The 18,140-nt window shown below is 43.4% G+C and overlaps 1 protein-coding gene across 1 annotated transcript in view; it reads left to right on the top strand.

Annotated features, from left to right (window-relative positions):
* Positions 1-18,140, top strand: part of VPS53 (VPS53 subunit of GARP complex) — a 129,467-nt gene that overhangs the window by 16,622 nt on the left and 94,705 nt on the right. The gene's annotated exons all lie outside the window — the stretch shown is intronic.

Genomic DNA, 18,140 nt, shown 5'->3' with positions numbered 1-18,140 from the left:
ATCTTCCTCATCTTGGCATTTCTCAGAACACATAGGCCACCGGCAATAACATTTTATTCAACTGTATTGAATATTAGGTCTGTGGGAGAGTATTTATTATTTGTAAATAAACAAAAGCCCTCTCCCATAAAACATCATTTTGACCAGTGTGTGTGTTCCTTTAAAGATGTTTAAAGCTTGATTTGTTTATGACTAGTCCCAGCGTACTACTATTTGAAATAATAACACTACTGTTCAGTGTGTTTCCACCTATATTTAGAAAGGCTCACTAGAAACCTTGAAATACTTCAGAGAGTTTCAGGTATTTACAATTCCAAGAATGTGAAAATAAAGTGAATGATTCATCAGGACTTTCTGTTGGGTCATGCTCTGTAGATATATATATATCTTTTAGTTATTTATGTTTTAACCTGTGGTAACAAACGAGCATTATTGGAGAGGCAGGCCCAGAATTAGATGGCCTGGAGGAAAGTCGGCTCTCTCCACCTTCACATGTTAATAGGTTACAGGTTGCTGCAGCAAAGGCAGGCCATATTTCAGAGAGCAAGACCACATTTTCAAGAATGTTTAGATAGCATTTCAATCTGTGATGGAATTTGGTATCCGTCTCCTTAGCATCCAGACAGAAAGGAAGCCCAGAAGAAGTAATTGCTTTTCCTGTCATCTCCTCCATCTGTGTTTTCCAACAGCTTGTAATGCAAGCTGAAGGAGAGACTTTTTTTTTTTCCAGGGAGCTTTTGAGTCCTATCCTTGTAATCTCCTAGGGGTGAGAGGCTTGCTGTCCAGCCCCAGCTGGCTGGTGGTTTGCTAAAGAGAGACTCCATTTGACTGGCATGGACTCGGGAGAATTATGGATGTTCCAAAATACTGAGTTTTATAGGTCAAGAGGCCCCAGTTTCCCCTCTTCCCTGGAACGGAGGAAAGGTTTGCTTTCAGAACTTGTTTCCGAAGCTTCTGGGGAACAACTCAGAAGGGGAGAGCAGTAATATGGACAAAAGGAAGTTTTCCTTTTATACATTTCATCTAGATTGTGTGCATCTTGAACAGATATGCTTTGTAATCCGTGTAAAGAGGGGAAAGTGTTGACTTCACATTTGTGGTGTCTTAAAAGACGTCTTTAGCAGAAAAGTTCTTTTTGGAAAGCAGTGTTTCTGACTCAAAAATTATTTGTGGAGAGGGAGTGATTTAGAAATTGAAGACACAGTGAGTCAGTTTCTTTAGTTTCTCGAAATTTCTGAAATACCCGCCGCCTGGTTAGCACTCTGCTGCACGTTTTGGAGAGCCTTCGATGTCGACCACCTCCTATGGGGGGGGACTTGAAGTGGTCTAGTCCGTGACCTTTTCTAACCAGAATGTGGTGCTTGTACAAAATTAATCCAGCACAGAATTCTCCCCCCCCTTTTTTTTTTTTTTTTGCAGTACGCGGACCTCTCACCGCTGTGGCCTCTCCCATTGTGGAGCACAGGCTCCGGATGCGCAGGCTCAGTGGCCGTGGCTCACGGGCCCAGCCGCTCCGTGGCATTTGGGACCTTCCCAGACCGGGGCACAAACCCGTGTCCCCTGCATCGGCAGGCGGACTCTCAACCACTGAGCCACCAGGGAAGCCCTCTCCCCATTTTTATCTATTGAAATCATCACGCAAAAGCTATAATTAAATGCCCACATGTTTGAAACTTTGTGGATGAGATGAGTCAATTCAGTAAGTACATGAGCTGATATGCTTTGAAACTTACACAGCTTCCCAAGAATTAAAATGGACAGCTTGAACAGAGGTAGAAAGAGAGGCAAATAGAGGAGTGGGTTAGAAGAAGGAAAAGTTAGCATGTGAAATTTCAAGAGTGGCCATACCTTTATCAATTCCTAATCAGCTCACTGAGAATCGCCAAGAGAGGATCAGTCATGGGGCTTCCTTCCTGGGTTTCCTTCAGTGTCTTGTGTGGACCTTGGCTATAATTTAACTATTGCATCACAGCAAGACTAAGGTTTGGGAGAGGAAGAAAATTATTATTGCCATCTTCAGCTCTGCTCACTAAAACTTTGATTTGGAAGAAGCATTAGATAATTGTAGAACTACCTCCCACCTGGTTCAGGAATCCTTTCTATCACATCTCTGACGTTTCATTATTCTTTTTCTGCTTGGATCCTTGCAGGGATGGGGAACTCACTACTCTGTTGTTCCACAGGACTGTCTGTTCCAGTTCCAGCTTTTTTTTTTTGAAATAAATTTATTTATTTTATTTATTTATTTTTTTGGCTGATTGGGTCTTTGTTGCTGCGTACGGGCTTCCTCTAGTTGCAGCGAGCAGAGGCTACTCTTCGTTGCAGTGCGTGTGCTTCTCATTGTGGTGGCTTCTCTTGTTGCAGAGCATGGGCTCTAGGCATGCAGGCTTCAGTAGTTGTGGCACAAGTGCTCAGTAGTTGTGGCGCATGGGCTTAGTTGCTCCACAGCATGTGGGATCTTCCCGGACCAGGGCTCGAAGCCGTGTCGCCTGCATTGGCAAGCAGATTCTTAACCACTGCGCCACCAGGGAAGTCCCCTGTACAGCTTTAATTGTAAGAAAGTTCTTTTTCTTACACCGAACTGAAATAGTAAAATAGACCTCACTGGGGCTTCCCTGGTGGCGCAGTGGTTGAGAGTCCGCCTGCCGATGCAGGGGACACGGGTTTGTGCCCCGGTCCGGGAAGATCCCACATTCTGCGAAGCGGCTGGGCCTGTGAGCCATGGCTGCTGAGCCTGCGCATCCGGAGCCTGTGCTCCACAACAGGAGAGGCCACAACAGTGAGGGGCCCGCGTACCGCAAAAAAAAAAAAAAAAGAAAGAAAATAGACCTCACTGTAACTTCTCACTGATCTTAGTTCTGCCAGCTGGACAGGTGTAGACCTAATCCCTGTCCCTTATTATAGCTTCTAAAATTAAAAATGGATATTATGTTCCTTTCCGAGCATTCCTTTTCCTAGGCTAACCACTCTTAGTTTCTTCAGCTGTACGATATGATTTCTAGACCCTTTATCATCCTGGTTGCCTTGAAGTTTGTCAGCATCCCTCCTGGCCATGGGTATATATACTGTGTGAACATACAGTGGGACAGTTCACCTCCTTGTTCTAGAGTGGGCTTGTTAACTTGGGAACTGGGAGTTCAGGGGGGTCTTTCAACTCCCAGAAATTAATTGTAAATTTTTATATGGATAGACATATGTCTGGAGAGAAGACTCATTGATTTTTCTAGATTTTCTAAGGAGTCTGTGACACAGTTCTTCCATTACCATGGACTGGGTGAAATTTTTGGCAGGTGTATCACACGGTGGGCCTCTACTGAGCTGTCAGGTATCTGAAACTTGCAGGTCAAGAGTTGCAAACAGATGCCCACAGAGCTAAGAAAGTTACCTAAATTGGCTCTGGCAGGTCAGGGCGCATCTGCGGGCATCCATTGGGGGAGTGGATGCCCTATCTAAAGGAGAGAGCCACAGCTCATTCCTCACCCGCTGTTGTCATGTCTAAGCACAGACATGGAGTTTGCCAGATCTATCAGTTTTTCAAGAGAAGCCGGAAATTTGGATTTTTACGTGACTCTCCCCAATTTTTAAATGTTGGTTTAGCGTTTTTCACAAATACTTCAAAGGCCAAACAAAACACATCTGTGGGCCAACAGTTTGCAATATCTGCAATATTTTTTTCATACGAACTGCTTTTAAACTCTCCCCTGTTCTGTTTGTTTAAGGGATTCTTTGAACTTAAGTGCTGGACTTCATGTGTCTCACTCTTGGTTTCATCTTGCCAGTTCTGCCTGATTGTTCCAGCCTGTTGAGACCTTCTGGAATCTTGATGACCTTCCCATTTATCATGAGTGGATTTGCCAGATGGGCCTTCTATGTCTTCATTCAAGTTGCATATGAAAAGGTTGACCGGGATGGGTTCAGAGTCATGTGGCATGCTATTCGAGACTTCTCATTTTTCTCTTCTTATCCTCATTTTAGTACAAAGTGCCAGGCCCAGGAGACAAAGGATTGTTTTTCCGGTCTTCGGTATCTGTCCGAGGCTGTGTTTCTTAATTTTTCCATGTTCTTCATTTTCCTCAGCAAAGGAGGCTAATCACACTTGCCTTCGTCTCTTTTACGTAGAGATATCGTAGAGATTTATTAACTAAATCAGCAAAGCATGTTGCCTTCCAAGGAGAAAGTGTTCTTTGCTTTTCCACCTCAAAATTTGTATATCATCTGAGTCAGGCCTTAGAGCAAAAATAACTGTGCTCTCCAAGACCCTGAACTAGGTAGACTTCGCAGTATAGCACCGATCTTCATCATGTGGGATTATCACTTTGTAATTGTCAGCTCTCTTGCAAGATGGCTTGAATCTTCCCCTCCATCATCTCAAATATATCCTTTCTCTCATCTTTTCTTTGGGAGGAAAATGAAGCCCATCGAAGGAAGAAAATAAATAGCACTTAGTAGTAAAGGGACCAGGACTTCCCTGGTAGCGCAGTGGTAAAGACCTCGTGCTCCCAGTGCAGGGGACCCGGGTTCGATCCCTTGTCAGGAAACTAGATCCCACATGCATGCCACCACTAAGAGTTCGCATGCCACAACCAAGGAGCTGGCAAGCCACAACTATGGAGCCCACCTGCTGCAACTAAGGAGCCTTCCTGCCACAACTAAGACCTGGCACAACTAAATAAATTAATTTAATTTAATTTAAAAAAATACTTTAGGGCCTCCCTGGTGGCGCAGTGGTTGGGAGTCCGCCTGCCGATGCAGGGGATACGGGTTCGTGCCCCGGTCTGGGAGGATCCCATATGCTGCGGAGCGGCTGGGCCCGTGAGCCATGGCCGCTGGGCCTGCGCATCCGGAGCCTGTGCTCCGCAACGGGAGAGGCCACAACAGTGAGAGGCCCACATAACGCAAAAAGGAAAAAAAAATTTAAAAAAATAAAAAAATAAAAAAATACTTTAAACTAGTAGAGGGACCATAAATAGTTCGGGGAGGAAAAAAAAAAGGCAACTGTCACTTGCTTCCTCCTACTGAAACATACTAAACCTAAAGCAAGTGAGCTTTTTAAAATGTAGGCTCAAATTTTTCCATTTGTGACCGAGAATGGTTAGGCATTTTTTGGTTTCTTTTAGATTTTTTTTTAATTATATTTTTCAGACTGCAGACAACACTGAATGCACTTCAGCAATTGCTAAGGTGTGAGAGTGGCCTGGGAGTGCAGCACGCCTTGTGATTCAGTGGGGCAGTGCTGAAGTCAGGGTGTAGTTGAGTCTTTTGCAGGGGCCAGCACCCCTGGTTTTGACTGGGACTCTCCGCCATTCCCCAACCAGGATTTCTTCCATCTGGTGCAGAGGTCAGGGTTGGCTTGCTTTTATTTGGTAAGTTGCATTCAAGTGAGTGTTCAGTTTTCCATGCTTCTAGTACACTGTTGGCTGTAGTTGAGGCAAGGACTCATAGAATGTCCGGTATTGAGCACTACAGGCGCTAGGTGCAGTCTTATCACTGTACTTCATCTTTTTTATTGCCCACGAGCCTGTATAGTGCTTTTAGGCGGAAGGATGTGTTTGCTGCATATTAGAACCTTCTACCACTTGTCCTCTAAGGTCTCTCATTTTTAGACAATCTGTAGGGAATCCAAACAGCTATCTTCTCTCTCCTCTATGTACAGGACTGAGCATTGTATTTGGATTCTCTAAGGATTGGGGGAATTGGATGCTGTCCCTAATGTGACATTAGATGGCAGCCTGGTCAAATGAAAAAACCTGAGCCTTGGATTTAAAGTTTGGCTCCTGCCACTCTCTCCATGTGTGATCTTGGACAGATTACTTCTCCGAACCTCAGTTTCTTCATCTGGGACATGGAGATGATAATACCTACTTCAGGGCGGTGGGGATTCGAGTTAAGTATTTAAAAACACCACGCACAACATCAGGCTCAGTCCTGTTTAGCAAATGGCAGTAATACTGCTGCTGCTGGTTATGAGGTAACCATTGGAATATCCATGTCCCTAATTCTGTGCATCCAGGCATTTCTCAGGTTCTTGTGGCTTTTCCATCAGCTCCACTCCTTTCCATCCCTACCGCCCTGCTTTGAAGCACCTGTAGGTTTCCTTGCTCTGAAAGCCTCCTTACTGTCCCCTGGTGTGCTGTTCTTTGTGAATGGAAGTCGCAGCACAGCTTACCTGAGGCCCAGAACTGTTGCATCAGAGGTAGTGAAAGGCTCTGTTCTCTTGTTCTGTCCTTAAGACTTACCTCGGACATTTGCCAGGCTGCCCCTCACTCCGAGTTTTAAGGCTTTAGAGAGGTGGGTTCAGGCAAGGGTGAGGGTTATCAAGGCTACCAGCCTTTCCTACAGTGCCTGTTAATCTCCTGCACATCTGCACCCCAAAGAGAGGCTCTTTCTGGTCTCCCCCTCTGCCTGCAGGTTTTCTCATGAGCACCCGGTGCAGGTCTTGGAAACAAGCCTGAGAGGGGTGCAAACTGCTGACTATGCAGTTCCCAGAGGTTCCACGCTGTTGCACTAGCCCCACACTTGGCCCTTAGCAATTTGTTAAAAAACATAGTGGATTCCTTCCTGTCCGCTGGGATAGCATCTGCATCTTCCTCTTAGGCTCTGCCACATATGAAACAGTTCTTGGGTGTCCCCACCTCTTGGATTTCAGGAGACCTGGTTGCCTTCAACTCTCTGATGAGTTCAAGAAATGTTGTGATTTTGCTGTTTATTTTTTTTCTCATTGTTAATGTTAGAGCAACACTTGAGCTTTCTGCATCTTGGGCAAAAGCACAACTGACCAGTGGATTTTCATGTAACATAGTATCAGAAGTTCAGTAATAAGATTTCAGATTCCACATTGCAACCAATCTTTAAGAATCTAGCACTCTTCCTCAAAAAACTTAAAGTAGAACTATCGTATGATCCAGCAATTCCACTCCTGGGTGTATATCCGAAGAAAATGAAAACACTAATTCAAAAAGATACGTGCACCCCAATGTTCATAGCTGCATTATTTACAATAGTCAAGATATGGTAGCAACATAAGGTATCCATTGACAGATGAATGGGTAAAGAAGATGTGAGATATATATCTATATATATATAGATATAGATAGATAGATAGATAGATGGAATATTACTCAGCCCTGAAAAAAGAATGAAAAGTTGCCATTTGCAACAACATAGATGGGCCTGGAGGATATTATACTTAGTGAAATAAGTCAGAGAAATACAAATACTGTGTGTTATCACTTATATGTGGAATCTAAAAAATGAATGAATATAAGAAAACAGAAACAGACTCACAGAGTGGTTACCAGTGGGGAGAGGGAAAGGGAAGGAGCAAAATAAGGGTAAGGAATTAAGAGGTACAAACTACTACGTGTAAAATAAGCTACAAGGCTATAGTGTACGGCACAGGGAATATAGCCAATATTTTATAATAACTTTTAGTAGAATATAATCTATAAAATTTCTGAATCACTATGTTATACACTTGAAACTAATATAATATTATAAATTTTATGGAGTATAATCTATAAAATTTCTGAATCACTATGTTACACATTTAAAACTAATGTAATATTGTAAACCAACTATACTTTAATTAAAAAAATTTAAAAAGAATCTACCACTTTCCAAGTTTTGATGTAGCTTCAAAAAGGATTATCAATAAGTACCTGAAAAGGATATTAAGATATTTCTTTCTTTTCTAACTGCAAATCTGTGTGAAGCCAGATTTTCATCATGTTTTTCAACTAAAACCACTTATCACAACAGATTCAATACAGAAGCACATATGAGAGTCCAGGTGGCGTCTAAAGACACTAAAGATATTTGCAAAGTCACAGAGACAATGCCGCTCTCTCAAGAAATTTGTTTGGAGGAAATATAGTTATTTTTCATAAAAACATGTTATTTGTTTTTATACATAAACCCATTAACATGTAATGGGTTTATTATTGTTATTTTTAAATGGATTAATAGATAATTTTTTTTAACTTCTCAGTTTTAATTTCCAATATGGTATAGCTATAACCCACATAAAATCTCTTTGGGGCCCTCAGTAATTTCCAAAAGTATCAAGGGATCCTGAGATTAAAATTTTTAGAAATACTCTTTCTGAATAATATTTCAGTGTTCAATAAGTAGGAATGGCAGGCAGTTTGTGCTTGATTTTAGTGACTCTAATTAGTGTATTTGTTCATTCGCTCCTACAGAAAGTCAGTGCTTTCTCCATGCTGGGCTCTGTTCTAGGCACTGGGGATAATGCAATGAACAGAGCCAAGACCCTTCTGCTCTAGAGCTGACACCGAGTGTGAAGGTCTCTTGTTTCCAAATTCTCTATTAAGGACTTGTCCTCATGACCTTGGTTCACTAAGCCTGTTTGCCAGAAAAGAGATGTTGAATTTTATCATATGCCTTTCCATCTTCTTCTGATAGGAGCATATGGTTTTTCCATTTGATGATTAGCTTAGTTTTGTTTTGTTTTTAATATTTCACCCACCTTAAATACCTGCTGGGTCACAGTGTATTGTCCTGGTATGTGTATCTGGGATTTTCATTCCTGTTCAAAAACTTCATTCTTTTTTCACAACTGAGTAATACTCCATTGCCTGTGTATACCACATTTTGTTTATCCATTCATGTGTTCATGGACGTGAGCAATGCCATAATGAACACTGACATACAAATATCTGAGTCCCTGCTTTCAGTTCCTTTCAGTATATACCTAGGGTGTGGAATGGCTGGATCATATGGTAATTTTTAATCATTTCAATATTTAATAAATGGAAATGGAGACTTTTTTCCATATTGTTCTGAACTTTAATATATTCCTCCTCTAGACAAGCCTGTTTTGTCTTCATTTAATCCATACAGACGATGTGTTTCAGATTAGTTACAGGCTTAAGTTTTTATGTTCAGTACCTAATAATAATACTGCTGCCTTCTCCGAAAAAGAAAACTACCGTGATGATTTCTTTTAGTTAGCATGTCCAGCATTTGGACTATTTCCTTCCTGACCTTAGAAACACATCAAGTCCCACTTGTGTGCAGCATGATTATTGAAAATGGTTTTAGGAAAATAGTATTGCCAAGGAGGAACACTGAAGTTTGTTATTCTTCTGAGCCATCTCCATGTGCGCTGGCACTCTACAGGAGCCAAGAAAGAAGGTCAAGCATAACTTTTGCCGTCTGCTTGTTCCCATGTTAAGGGCAGTCACAGGTTTAAACTACAGTCTCTACATCTAAAGAGGAAAATGCTATTCATCACGACTGTAGCTGCTCTGGCTGTTACCCAGGTTACTCTTGCTTTTGACTGCGGGTTGTTAGTGATGGAAGGAAAATTCCACCCTTAGCTTGAGTTTGCCCATGAGAAAAATTGCAGTATTGCTGCTGACAAGGTGAAGCTTTCTGGGTTTTAGATCCTTGACAGGGGAAGTCATCCAGGTGTGTTTGAACAGTGGATGGGAATTTGAAACTATGTTACTTCGTGTAAGAACTTGACCTCCTTTTTTCTCTCCCTTCTTTCATCCATGGAAATACAGAATTTAGAGCAGCATGAATTCAGTTCTGTGGTGGTTCTGTCAACATTTCCATTCATAAATCCCTATTTTCAGGAGTCTGTAACATAGCTGTAAAATTTCTTTCACTCTAATTTGGACTCTAAGGTCTCCTCTGGAAGGAGATTAGTTTTGCCAAACCAGAGATAATGCCTTTTTAGTCTGTTTTGGTGTTCTATAGTTGTCTAAATCAAAGCTCTTAAATATACAAGACACTTACGGTCATTCATATAGCATTGGATCACATGCCAGGATTTCTGATTTTTGTTTCCGTGGTATATTGTGGACCCTCTGAGCAGATGCTGTGTTCACCTCTAGGCATTGTATGTGACACCTAGAATTTGCATGTTGGGCAAACTACATTAGTGTCACTCTCATAATGGCCCCCAACCAGAAGGGGGATGTTTCTTCTACAGATATACTTAAAGCTAGGTAAATCTGATGGTCCAAATACCATCTTCTATAAAACAGAAGAGGTGAATTGAGGGGTCTTTACCCCATCTCTGACCTAGTTACTCACCCTTGTCTTCTTGTCATACTTCTGAACTTTTCTTGTTCTCAGTCATATGAGAATAGTAGGGACAGAGAGCCAACTATTATTCATATGATAATATCATTTATGCTAAGCCAAGTGCTATACTTTTTTTTTTCATCGAATACTTAGAGATTCTGATATTTGGAGATTTTGGTTTCTGGATTAGCATCTTGTGGTCCAGTTCCAATACACTTGTCAGCCCTGTAATTACCCAGATCTCTAGAATGAAGAAGGTACTGCTGGAAGACCAATGTGTCATTCTTGATTGATTCACTATAAGCAAAGACACATTTTGAGTTGCTTAGGCAGAAGGTACATTTTGATTTGTTTGTCTTAATATATAGTGCTTATGTTTTATCACAGTATACATATGTTTATCTTGGGGAATGCCCTGGTGGTCCAGTGGTTAGCACTCAGCGCTTTCACTGCCAGGGCCCGTGTTTGATCCCTGGTCGGGGAACTAAGATCCCACGAACCGTGAGGTGCAGCCAAACCCACCCCCCAAACAAAACAAAACCATAGAAGCAACTAAACATGTTTATCTTACATTCTGCAAAACATTGTTGCATCGATTACTTAATCCTCACAAAGATGTGAATTAGGCCACATAGATGTTATTCTTCCAATTTTACAGATGTAGGAACAGGCTCACACAGGTTCTGTGACTTGCCCCAAATTACACTGGGTGAGCTAATCACAGGTCCAGATTTTCTGATCTGGCCTTACCTGTGTATACCAAATTCTCTTTTTAAACAGGGACAAAACTTTAAAAGCAGATTTGGGAGCCACTTTTTTTCCACTGCAGAACCTGAAAAGTTAACTGGTTCACAAGGGAATCCAAACAGTGACAGTGACTATGGCCTTCTTAACCAGCTGGGCCCCTCTCAGCATGAAGAAGAAACTGGACCAAGAGAGGAACTCCAGGAGGGAAGGAGAGAACTGAGCATTCACCGCACACCTGTGGTCCTGAACACATGGGACCCAATCCTGACGGGAAGTGAAACAGGAAGAGAAAGTCATCCAGATGAAACCCCAAGGTGGGCCATAGCCTAGAGGGCTTTGGTACAGAAGGTGTCTCTAAAAAGCAGCTGAAGGAACATCCAGAAGTCAACCCCAAATGAAGCCCTGAATGAAAACCCGTAATATAGATGAGAGTTACTGAGTGACTCCAATGGGGGATTTGAATTTCACTTGGCAACCGGGAAGTCCTAGCTATTTGCGGGAAATAGTCCTTTGTTAAACTCAGGCAGATTGTTCCTTTAAATGTGCCCCCATTTTCTACAGTATTGCATTTCTGTACCTTTTATTCAGCAAAGCAACTAAGACTCTTGCTTGAATTTTTCCTTCTCCAACTCCATTTGGAGTTGTTGCTTTAAATGCGCTCATCCTCAGGGGTTACATTTCATCAAAGGAGGCTGTGCATGAGTGCATTCCCCACTCCCCGCTATTTCAGGAGGAACAGATTTTAAGTGACGGGCAATAACAGATATAAGCAGAACTTTAAAATCTCAATGTTCAGTCTTGTTTGGGTACTGCTGAATTTGTGTCCCAGCCCTGTCTTACCATTTTAATTTCTGGCTTGTTTCCTAAAAACACTAAAAATGAACTCTTCGGTTCACATTTTCAGCGGATGTGGTTTGCAGAAATCGTAAATTAAAGTAACAGGTGGAACAGAGCATTTTAACGAATAAGGTGCAAATTACTCCTTTTGCCCTTTACATTCTTTTGGTTCACAAACTTGGAGAGAAATCTGTGCTTTAAATAAAGCCCCTTTGTACTCAAGGTTTCTGAATGGGCTAAGGAGGAATTAATGTTAGCACCAATGCTTTGCCTCTGGTGGGTGCCCGTCTGGCATTTGACCGACTGGGGCTGCCAGGCCTGGAAGGTACCTAGTGTGTTCAAGGACACAGAGAAGCGTGATGCTGTGCACATGCAGCGTCCGTGGCAGTGAGACCCCTGGAGCCCCTGCTCCTGTTTAGCACCATTGTGGGGAGTGGGCTGCATTGTTTTTATTGCTGAGAGTTCTTAAAGCACCTCTGCTCTAGCCGGGGATGTCTTGTTTCCATAGCAACAGCTCTCAGTGGTACCAGGCTAGCCAGTAGTGTCCAAAGAAGGGACATTCCATAAATAGAGGCTACTTACCCATAGGTGTCTGCCTTTAGTGGATGTCACAGGGCACTTTGTTTAGGGCTCATCAGATGTGGTCGCCCTCAGCAACATTTTTGCGGAGTCCTTTGCTTTCCAAATGATCCTGGCATTCATACTTCTTTCTATCGTTCTCATCTTCTAGTTATCTCTGTTTCTTATGTACCCCTCACAAGCTCTTTAAAGATGTGTCCCCATCTGCGATCTTTTTCTCTCCGTATCTAGCTTAGTACCTGTAGTAGGCACTCACTTTTTGTTGACGGGGCGAACAAAAGATTGAAACTTTTTTTCCCCCTGGAGAATGGCTCATTCACAGCATGGCTCAAGGAGACCACCCTCCAATCCACGAGCTACCCTTGTGTGTGTGCCTGCAGATGTTGAGCTTAACCAGCCTATTTGCAAAGCTCTAAAATACGGGTCGACAACCTTTGGTTCTTAGAGGGACAGTCTCATCTGAAATGTCACACTCTATCTGGGAGATCTGGGAATAATATTAATAATTACCATTTAGTAAACCCCTTTTATGAGCTGCATCCTCCGTCAGGATTCTCTCGACTGCAGAAGACAGAATCCCAGCTCAAACTGGCTTAGGCAAAAGGGGGATTATTTGGAAGCCTCTTGTGTCTTGTTTTGAACAGTCAGTCTGTGAAAGAGTAGTTTCTCTGCTGGGCTTTTCAAACAGCGGAAGGTGACACTGGAATACAGCTCTGGATCTTTCTGTCTGTGTCCCTCTCCGGGAGTCGGCTTCATTGTCTCTACCTGGAGACCAGCTACTATCGAACCTAATTTCACATCGTGGGGATGCCACCACCAGAGAGAGAGAAACTTTGTTTCCCAATTCGTTCTGGAAAATCACAGAAAAGCTCCAAGTGGCCCAGCTTAGGCCTGGTCTGCCTCTGGGACAGCGACTCAGAACACAGAGAGAGGAAGACTCCCAGGAGGAAGGCAGTACTGAGTAAACAGTACCCAGGGTGTTTACTGCTAAGTCCTGTTTTCCTAACAACAAGTCTCTGGGTTGGGACTATTGTCCCTGTTCTAGAAATGATGAGTCTGTGCCCCCTAGAGGTTAAATGGCTTACCAGGGATCACACAGTAAGTGGTAAGGCCGGCATTCGAATCCCAGTCTGCTGGTTCAAAAAACCCCTGCTTTTTACTAAAACAGTGCATTGTTTTTCCAAATAATAGGAAGGGAACCGGCAGACAGATGTAAAGTTGGACCACAGAAATGATAGCAGAATAAGTGGGAAAATATCATTTTCTTCCCAGTAACCTTGAATATTAGCACCTTATTTTTTTTCAAAGAACAGAATGCCATATTAGTTCTTCTGAAAATGAGCAGCCTCTTCCTCCTTCCTGTAGTGGCAGCAAATGGGATCTCAGTTTTAAATCTCTTAAAGGCTGCCCGTGGACTCACAGGATAAGGGCAATATAATTCTCTCATAGAGCAAACTGCAAAATTAGATGCATCTAAGAGCCAGAGGGGATGTTAATTTCTCAAGGCATTTCCATTGGCTCGGAGCCGCTCTTATCTACACAGGTGGCTGACACAGTGCTGGGGAGAAAAAAGAGATGAAAGAAGAAGAAAGCAGTGGGGTCTGTGCCAGGTTCCATGCTGCTTATCTTCTGTGCACGTGACCTAGTGTGGCTTTGGTAGCCTGTTCAGAGTCTACTTCAGGAGGCAAGGAAAATTAAGAATAATGGTTACAGTTAATGATGCACAAAAATACAGAGATAGCATAATTGGTTCTGCTGAGTCTTCTGGGTCAGCTCGCTGGGTCGCCTTGCATCCCCTGATTGCAGGATTTGAGTTAGTAAAGAGGACGACCACGGTCACTGCCTCCTAATAGCACCCTCCCATGCAGGCTGCAGCCACGCTCCAGTGCTCGATTCAGAAACTCCAGTAAGGGTGGGTTGAAAGCAGACATTTTTGGGTGATTAGTTCTGTTTTTAATCCACATACAGCCTGGAATGGAAAAGTAGCCACATTTTATTTTAAAGAGTGTCTAGGGACAGTGCCAGAATCTTTCTTTCAGCACATTTTCTGATTAGCTAGGTACAAAAGTATTTTAGTGTTACTTAAAAATAAAATCTTAACCTTTTGTAGGTCTTATGATTTTTCCAATGACAAAACACTCCTCTTCCTGTGTGATTGATTATTAGACATTAGATATCAAATATTAGGGTGTGTGTTGAGAATGGACTTGCTGACGGAATGAATGCTTCAGGAGAACCTTTCTGACTCTGGAAAGTGAATTATATTAAATTTCCTCGACTTCAGGGCATTGTTATAACAAGTGAAAGTATTCCAGCCTGAAAAAAAAAAATCTGGCAGACAGTTTGTCTTTCTTTAAGACTGTGAAATGTAAGACTGTGTGAGTCTTACTTGTTTGCTGAAAGAAAAAAGTGGTACCTTGAGCAGAGACAGCTCTGATAGATGGAGAGTAAGAGAAAAATAGGGGTAGAAACCCTTTCTCTGAGGAAGGATCGTGGAAACTTCTTCAGCCCTGAGATCTAAGTATAGAACTGGCCCTTTTTGCCTTTCTTAGCTGACTGTCATATGTCTTAGAGTGTTTGGCCAGAAGATGATGGCTACAATCCCATCAGCACATCCTTATACCACGACATGACCAACAAGATCACAGAATTTCATGCAAGCTGCGCCCCAGAAGGGGAGCAGTTGCCGGCAAGGGCCTCTGTAGTGCTTTTCCGTGCCATGAGGCAACATTTTTTAGAAGGTTCCGGGGGGTTAGAATTTACTCGCCCCTGGCAGCATCAGGAGCATTAGATTCCACATTCGCCAAATAGATAACAGTTGCAGAAAGTGTGATGCTGTGTTTTTGAGCCACTGCTTACAGTTGTGCCTGGAGTTAGGGAAAGCCATGCGTGTCAGCCTACGTCGTCCAGAACAGTAGCCTCAGCACTGCTACTCTTCTGAGAAGTGCCCCACGATGTTTGTCATCTGTTGGCAAACATTTGTCGAGTTCCAGCTGTGCTCCAGCTTTGGTTAGATGCTGTAGTTGAGGTGATCATACGATTTATCATCAGAGTCACTTTTGGAGTGAGAAGGAGCTCGTGGTAATTATACTGAGTCAGTAATTATCAGCTAGGCCTGTCATTCTGGCCACCAGAATGGGCAATTGCCTGAACCATAGGGGATCTAAGAGTGCCATTCATATCCTTGGGCCACACTCTAAAGGATACTTACAGTCCTGTTAGAGAGCTGGTACTTAAACAGTAAACAATTCAAGAACATTATAAAAAAAATCCTTCTCTTCCGTAATTGTCCCGTTACCCACCCCCTACCCCCCCCAATCAATTTCTCCTCTTCTTGTTTACTCTCTTGTCTTCTCACAATAAAAGCTTCTTGAAAAAATAGTCTATACCAGGAGTCAGCAAGCATTTTCTATTAAGGACCAGGTAGTAAGTATTTTAGATTTTATATTGCCATCTGGTCTCTGGCAACTACCCATCCCTGCTGTCGTGTGGAGCAAGTGGCCACAGACAATTCCTAAACGAACGGGATTGGTGTGATCCAAGCTGTCGTTGTTTACAGAAGCAGGTGGCACACTGGGCTTGGCCCCGAGGCCATCATTTGCTGGCCCCTGCTCTCACACGCACTGTCTCCCCTGGAATCACTCTTGTCAAGGTCATCAACGACTTCCCTGGTGTCCAGTTTGGTGGTCATCCTCTGTCCTAATCTTGCGTGAATTTTCGACAATGTAAGGCATAATCACTCTTTTCCTCTTCCTTCCAACACTTTTGTTTGGCTTCTGTGACATCATAGTCCCAGATTTTCTCTCCTGTCACCGGTGGTTTTTCTCTTGCATCTTTTCTCTCTCCTTTTTTTCTCCTAGACTGCTGAACATTGGAGTGTCCAAGGGCTCAGCCCTGGGCCAGCTTCTCTTCTCTTCTTTTCTCTTTTGTCTGTACCCTCTTCCTAGGTGATTTTTAGTTCTACAGACTTAAGTATCATCTATAAGCTGATGACCTGAATTTCAGTTTCTCTCTTCCAAGCTCCAGACTCATATGTCCATCTTGATATCTCCACTTGATATATATGTGTGTATCCCTAGGTGCAAACATGCATTTGCCCAGGCTGGTCAAAAGCCCTGGAAATAGACCTAATATCTGTGTAGCTTTCAACACCTATTACGTCATTGAGTCTTCCCAACAACACCTGAAGTAGGTGGCGTCGTCACCACTTTGCAGATGAGGAAACTGATGCCTAGAGAGGTTGTCCTGCTGGTATGTGACAGCAGAGACAGGCCTCAAACTCCTGCCTTCTGGCTGGAAAGTGGCGGGATTTCTCACTGCACCACAACTGTTTTGGGGGTGCTGAATCTGGGAGTGAGGAAGGCAGGATGGTAGGAAGCGGAGAGGAAGCAGTTGCTGAGTGAGGCACCCTCTGGGGAGGGAATGGGTTCGAGAGGGGCTGCTCAGTGAGACCCAGTTCCATTCCGTCGCCCCTTTTGATTGGTCACTACTCTTCAGGTAAAACTTCCCGAGTTACGGATTTTGGTCTCTGAGAGCAATGCCAGCTGTTGTTCTAGGACCAAACCTTCTGATGATTAAAACACCTCTGTCTGGGCGGCAGAAATGACAAGTATAAAAACTTCTTTGCTCCCCAGCCTTGGTAGATCTAAGTGAAGCGATCCAGCAGAGCAAACGCCCACTCCCTGCCTGTCCCAGGAGGTGGTGTGAGCTGCTGTTTATTCGACTAGCATCACCTCAGACTTGGCAACAAACGGGCAAAGGAAGCCACAACATAGTCACATGCAGAAGCTCGGTATCCTTGTCCCCAGGCGTGAAACCGCTGCAGATCCCAGAGATGAGGAAGGTCAGAAGAGAGCTCTGTCTGGGACTGAGCCACACACAGGGCGAGGCGTGTGGCAGGGGAAGGAAGGAGTCCCAGCATCAGGAGAAGTGGGCCTCCCGGAAACCTGGGAAAGACAGGGAGATACGATCCCTCCTTCCAACAAGGAAGGAACTTCCTGCAGCGGAAGCAGACTTAAGTTTGCTTTTTGAGGGTGTTTTTCAGCCATAAAGAAAACGTGTTAGTTCATAGTCTAGAGGTAGCTCTTCTGCTGGGTTCTACTGAAGGTGGAGGTTCAAATAACTCTGTCAGGGCTTTTGACTTCCTCCCCACGTTGCAGCTTTGCTGTCCTCTTTCCTCTGTCAGGGTGTCCTCAGGGAGGCTGGCTGTTTCCCCCCTGCAGGCACAGATGGCCACACACAGCTCTAGGGCGATGCTGGCCTTGTCATTACATTTACAAAGGGCTCGGGAAGCCATGTTAGGACAGGCCACTCTTTTTTTCTTTTTTTTTAAAATTTATTATTTATTATTATTTTTTGATGTGGACCATTTTTAAAGTCTTTACTGAATTTGTTGCACTATTGCTTCTGTTTTATGTTTTTGGTTTTTTGGCCACGAGGCATGCGGGATCTTAGTGCCCTGACCAGGGATCGAACCCACATCCCCTGCATTGGAAGGCGAAGTCTTAACCACTGGACCGCCAGGGAAGTCCCCAGGCCACTCTTAAATCCAAAATAAAGTGCGTTCAATGAAATGAAGTGGGAGTTCTTCTTTTGGCCGCTGCCTCTTTCACCAGTATGTGTGTTCTTCACGTGTGCTGCTGAGCGCCCTCTCCCCTCCCCTAATACTGCTTCCCAGACTCATGCAATTACCACTGTGGGTTGTAATGCTTTTAATGGGTGGCATCCATCTTTGTTGGTTTTTATTTCAGTGGAAACATTTAGCTCACCGTTAGGTGTAAGTGTTCCTTTCTAACTTCATTTCGTTGATTTCCAAGTGGGGTACTTCCAAATGTCTTTAAGGTTTGCCCACGGTTTTGGAGTCCCCGTGCACAGCTCTGATTGTTTGTTTGTTTGTTTTTTGGATGACACCATCTTCTGGAACT

The sequence above is a fragment of the Mesoplodon densirostris genome, chromosome 18 (assembly GCF_025265405.1).
Source record: "Mesoplodon densirostris isolate mMesDen1 chromosome 18, mMesDen1 primary haplotype, whole genome shotgun sequence".
NCBI lineage: Eukaryota > Metazoa > Chordata > Mammalia > Artiodactyla > Ziphiidae > Mesoplodon > Mesoplodon densirostris.
Note: the sequence above shows the minus strand (reverse complement) of the source record. Positions and strands in the feature narration are given on the sequence as shown.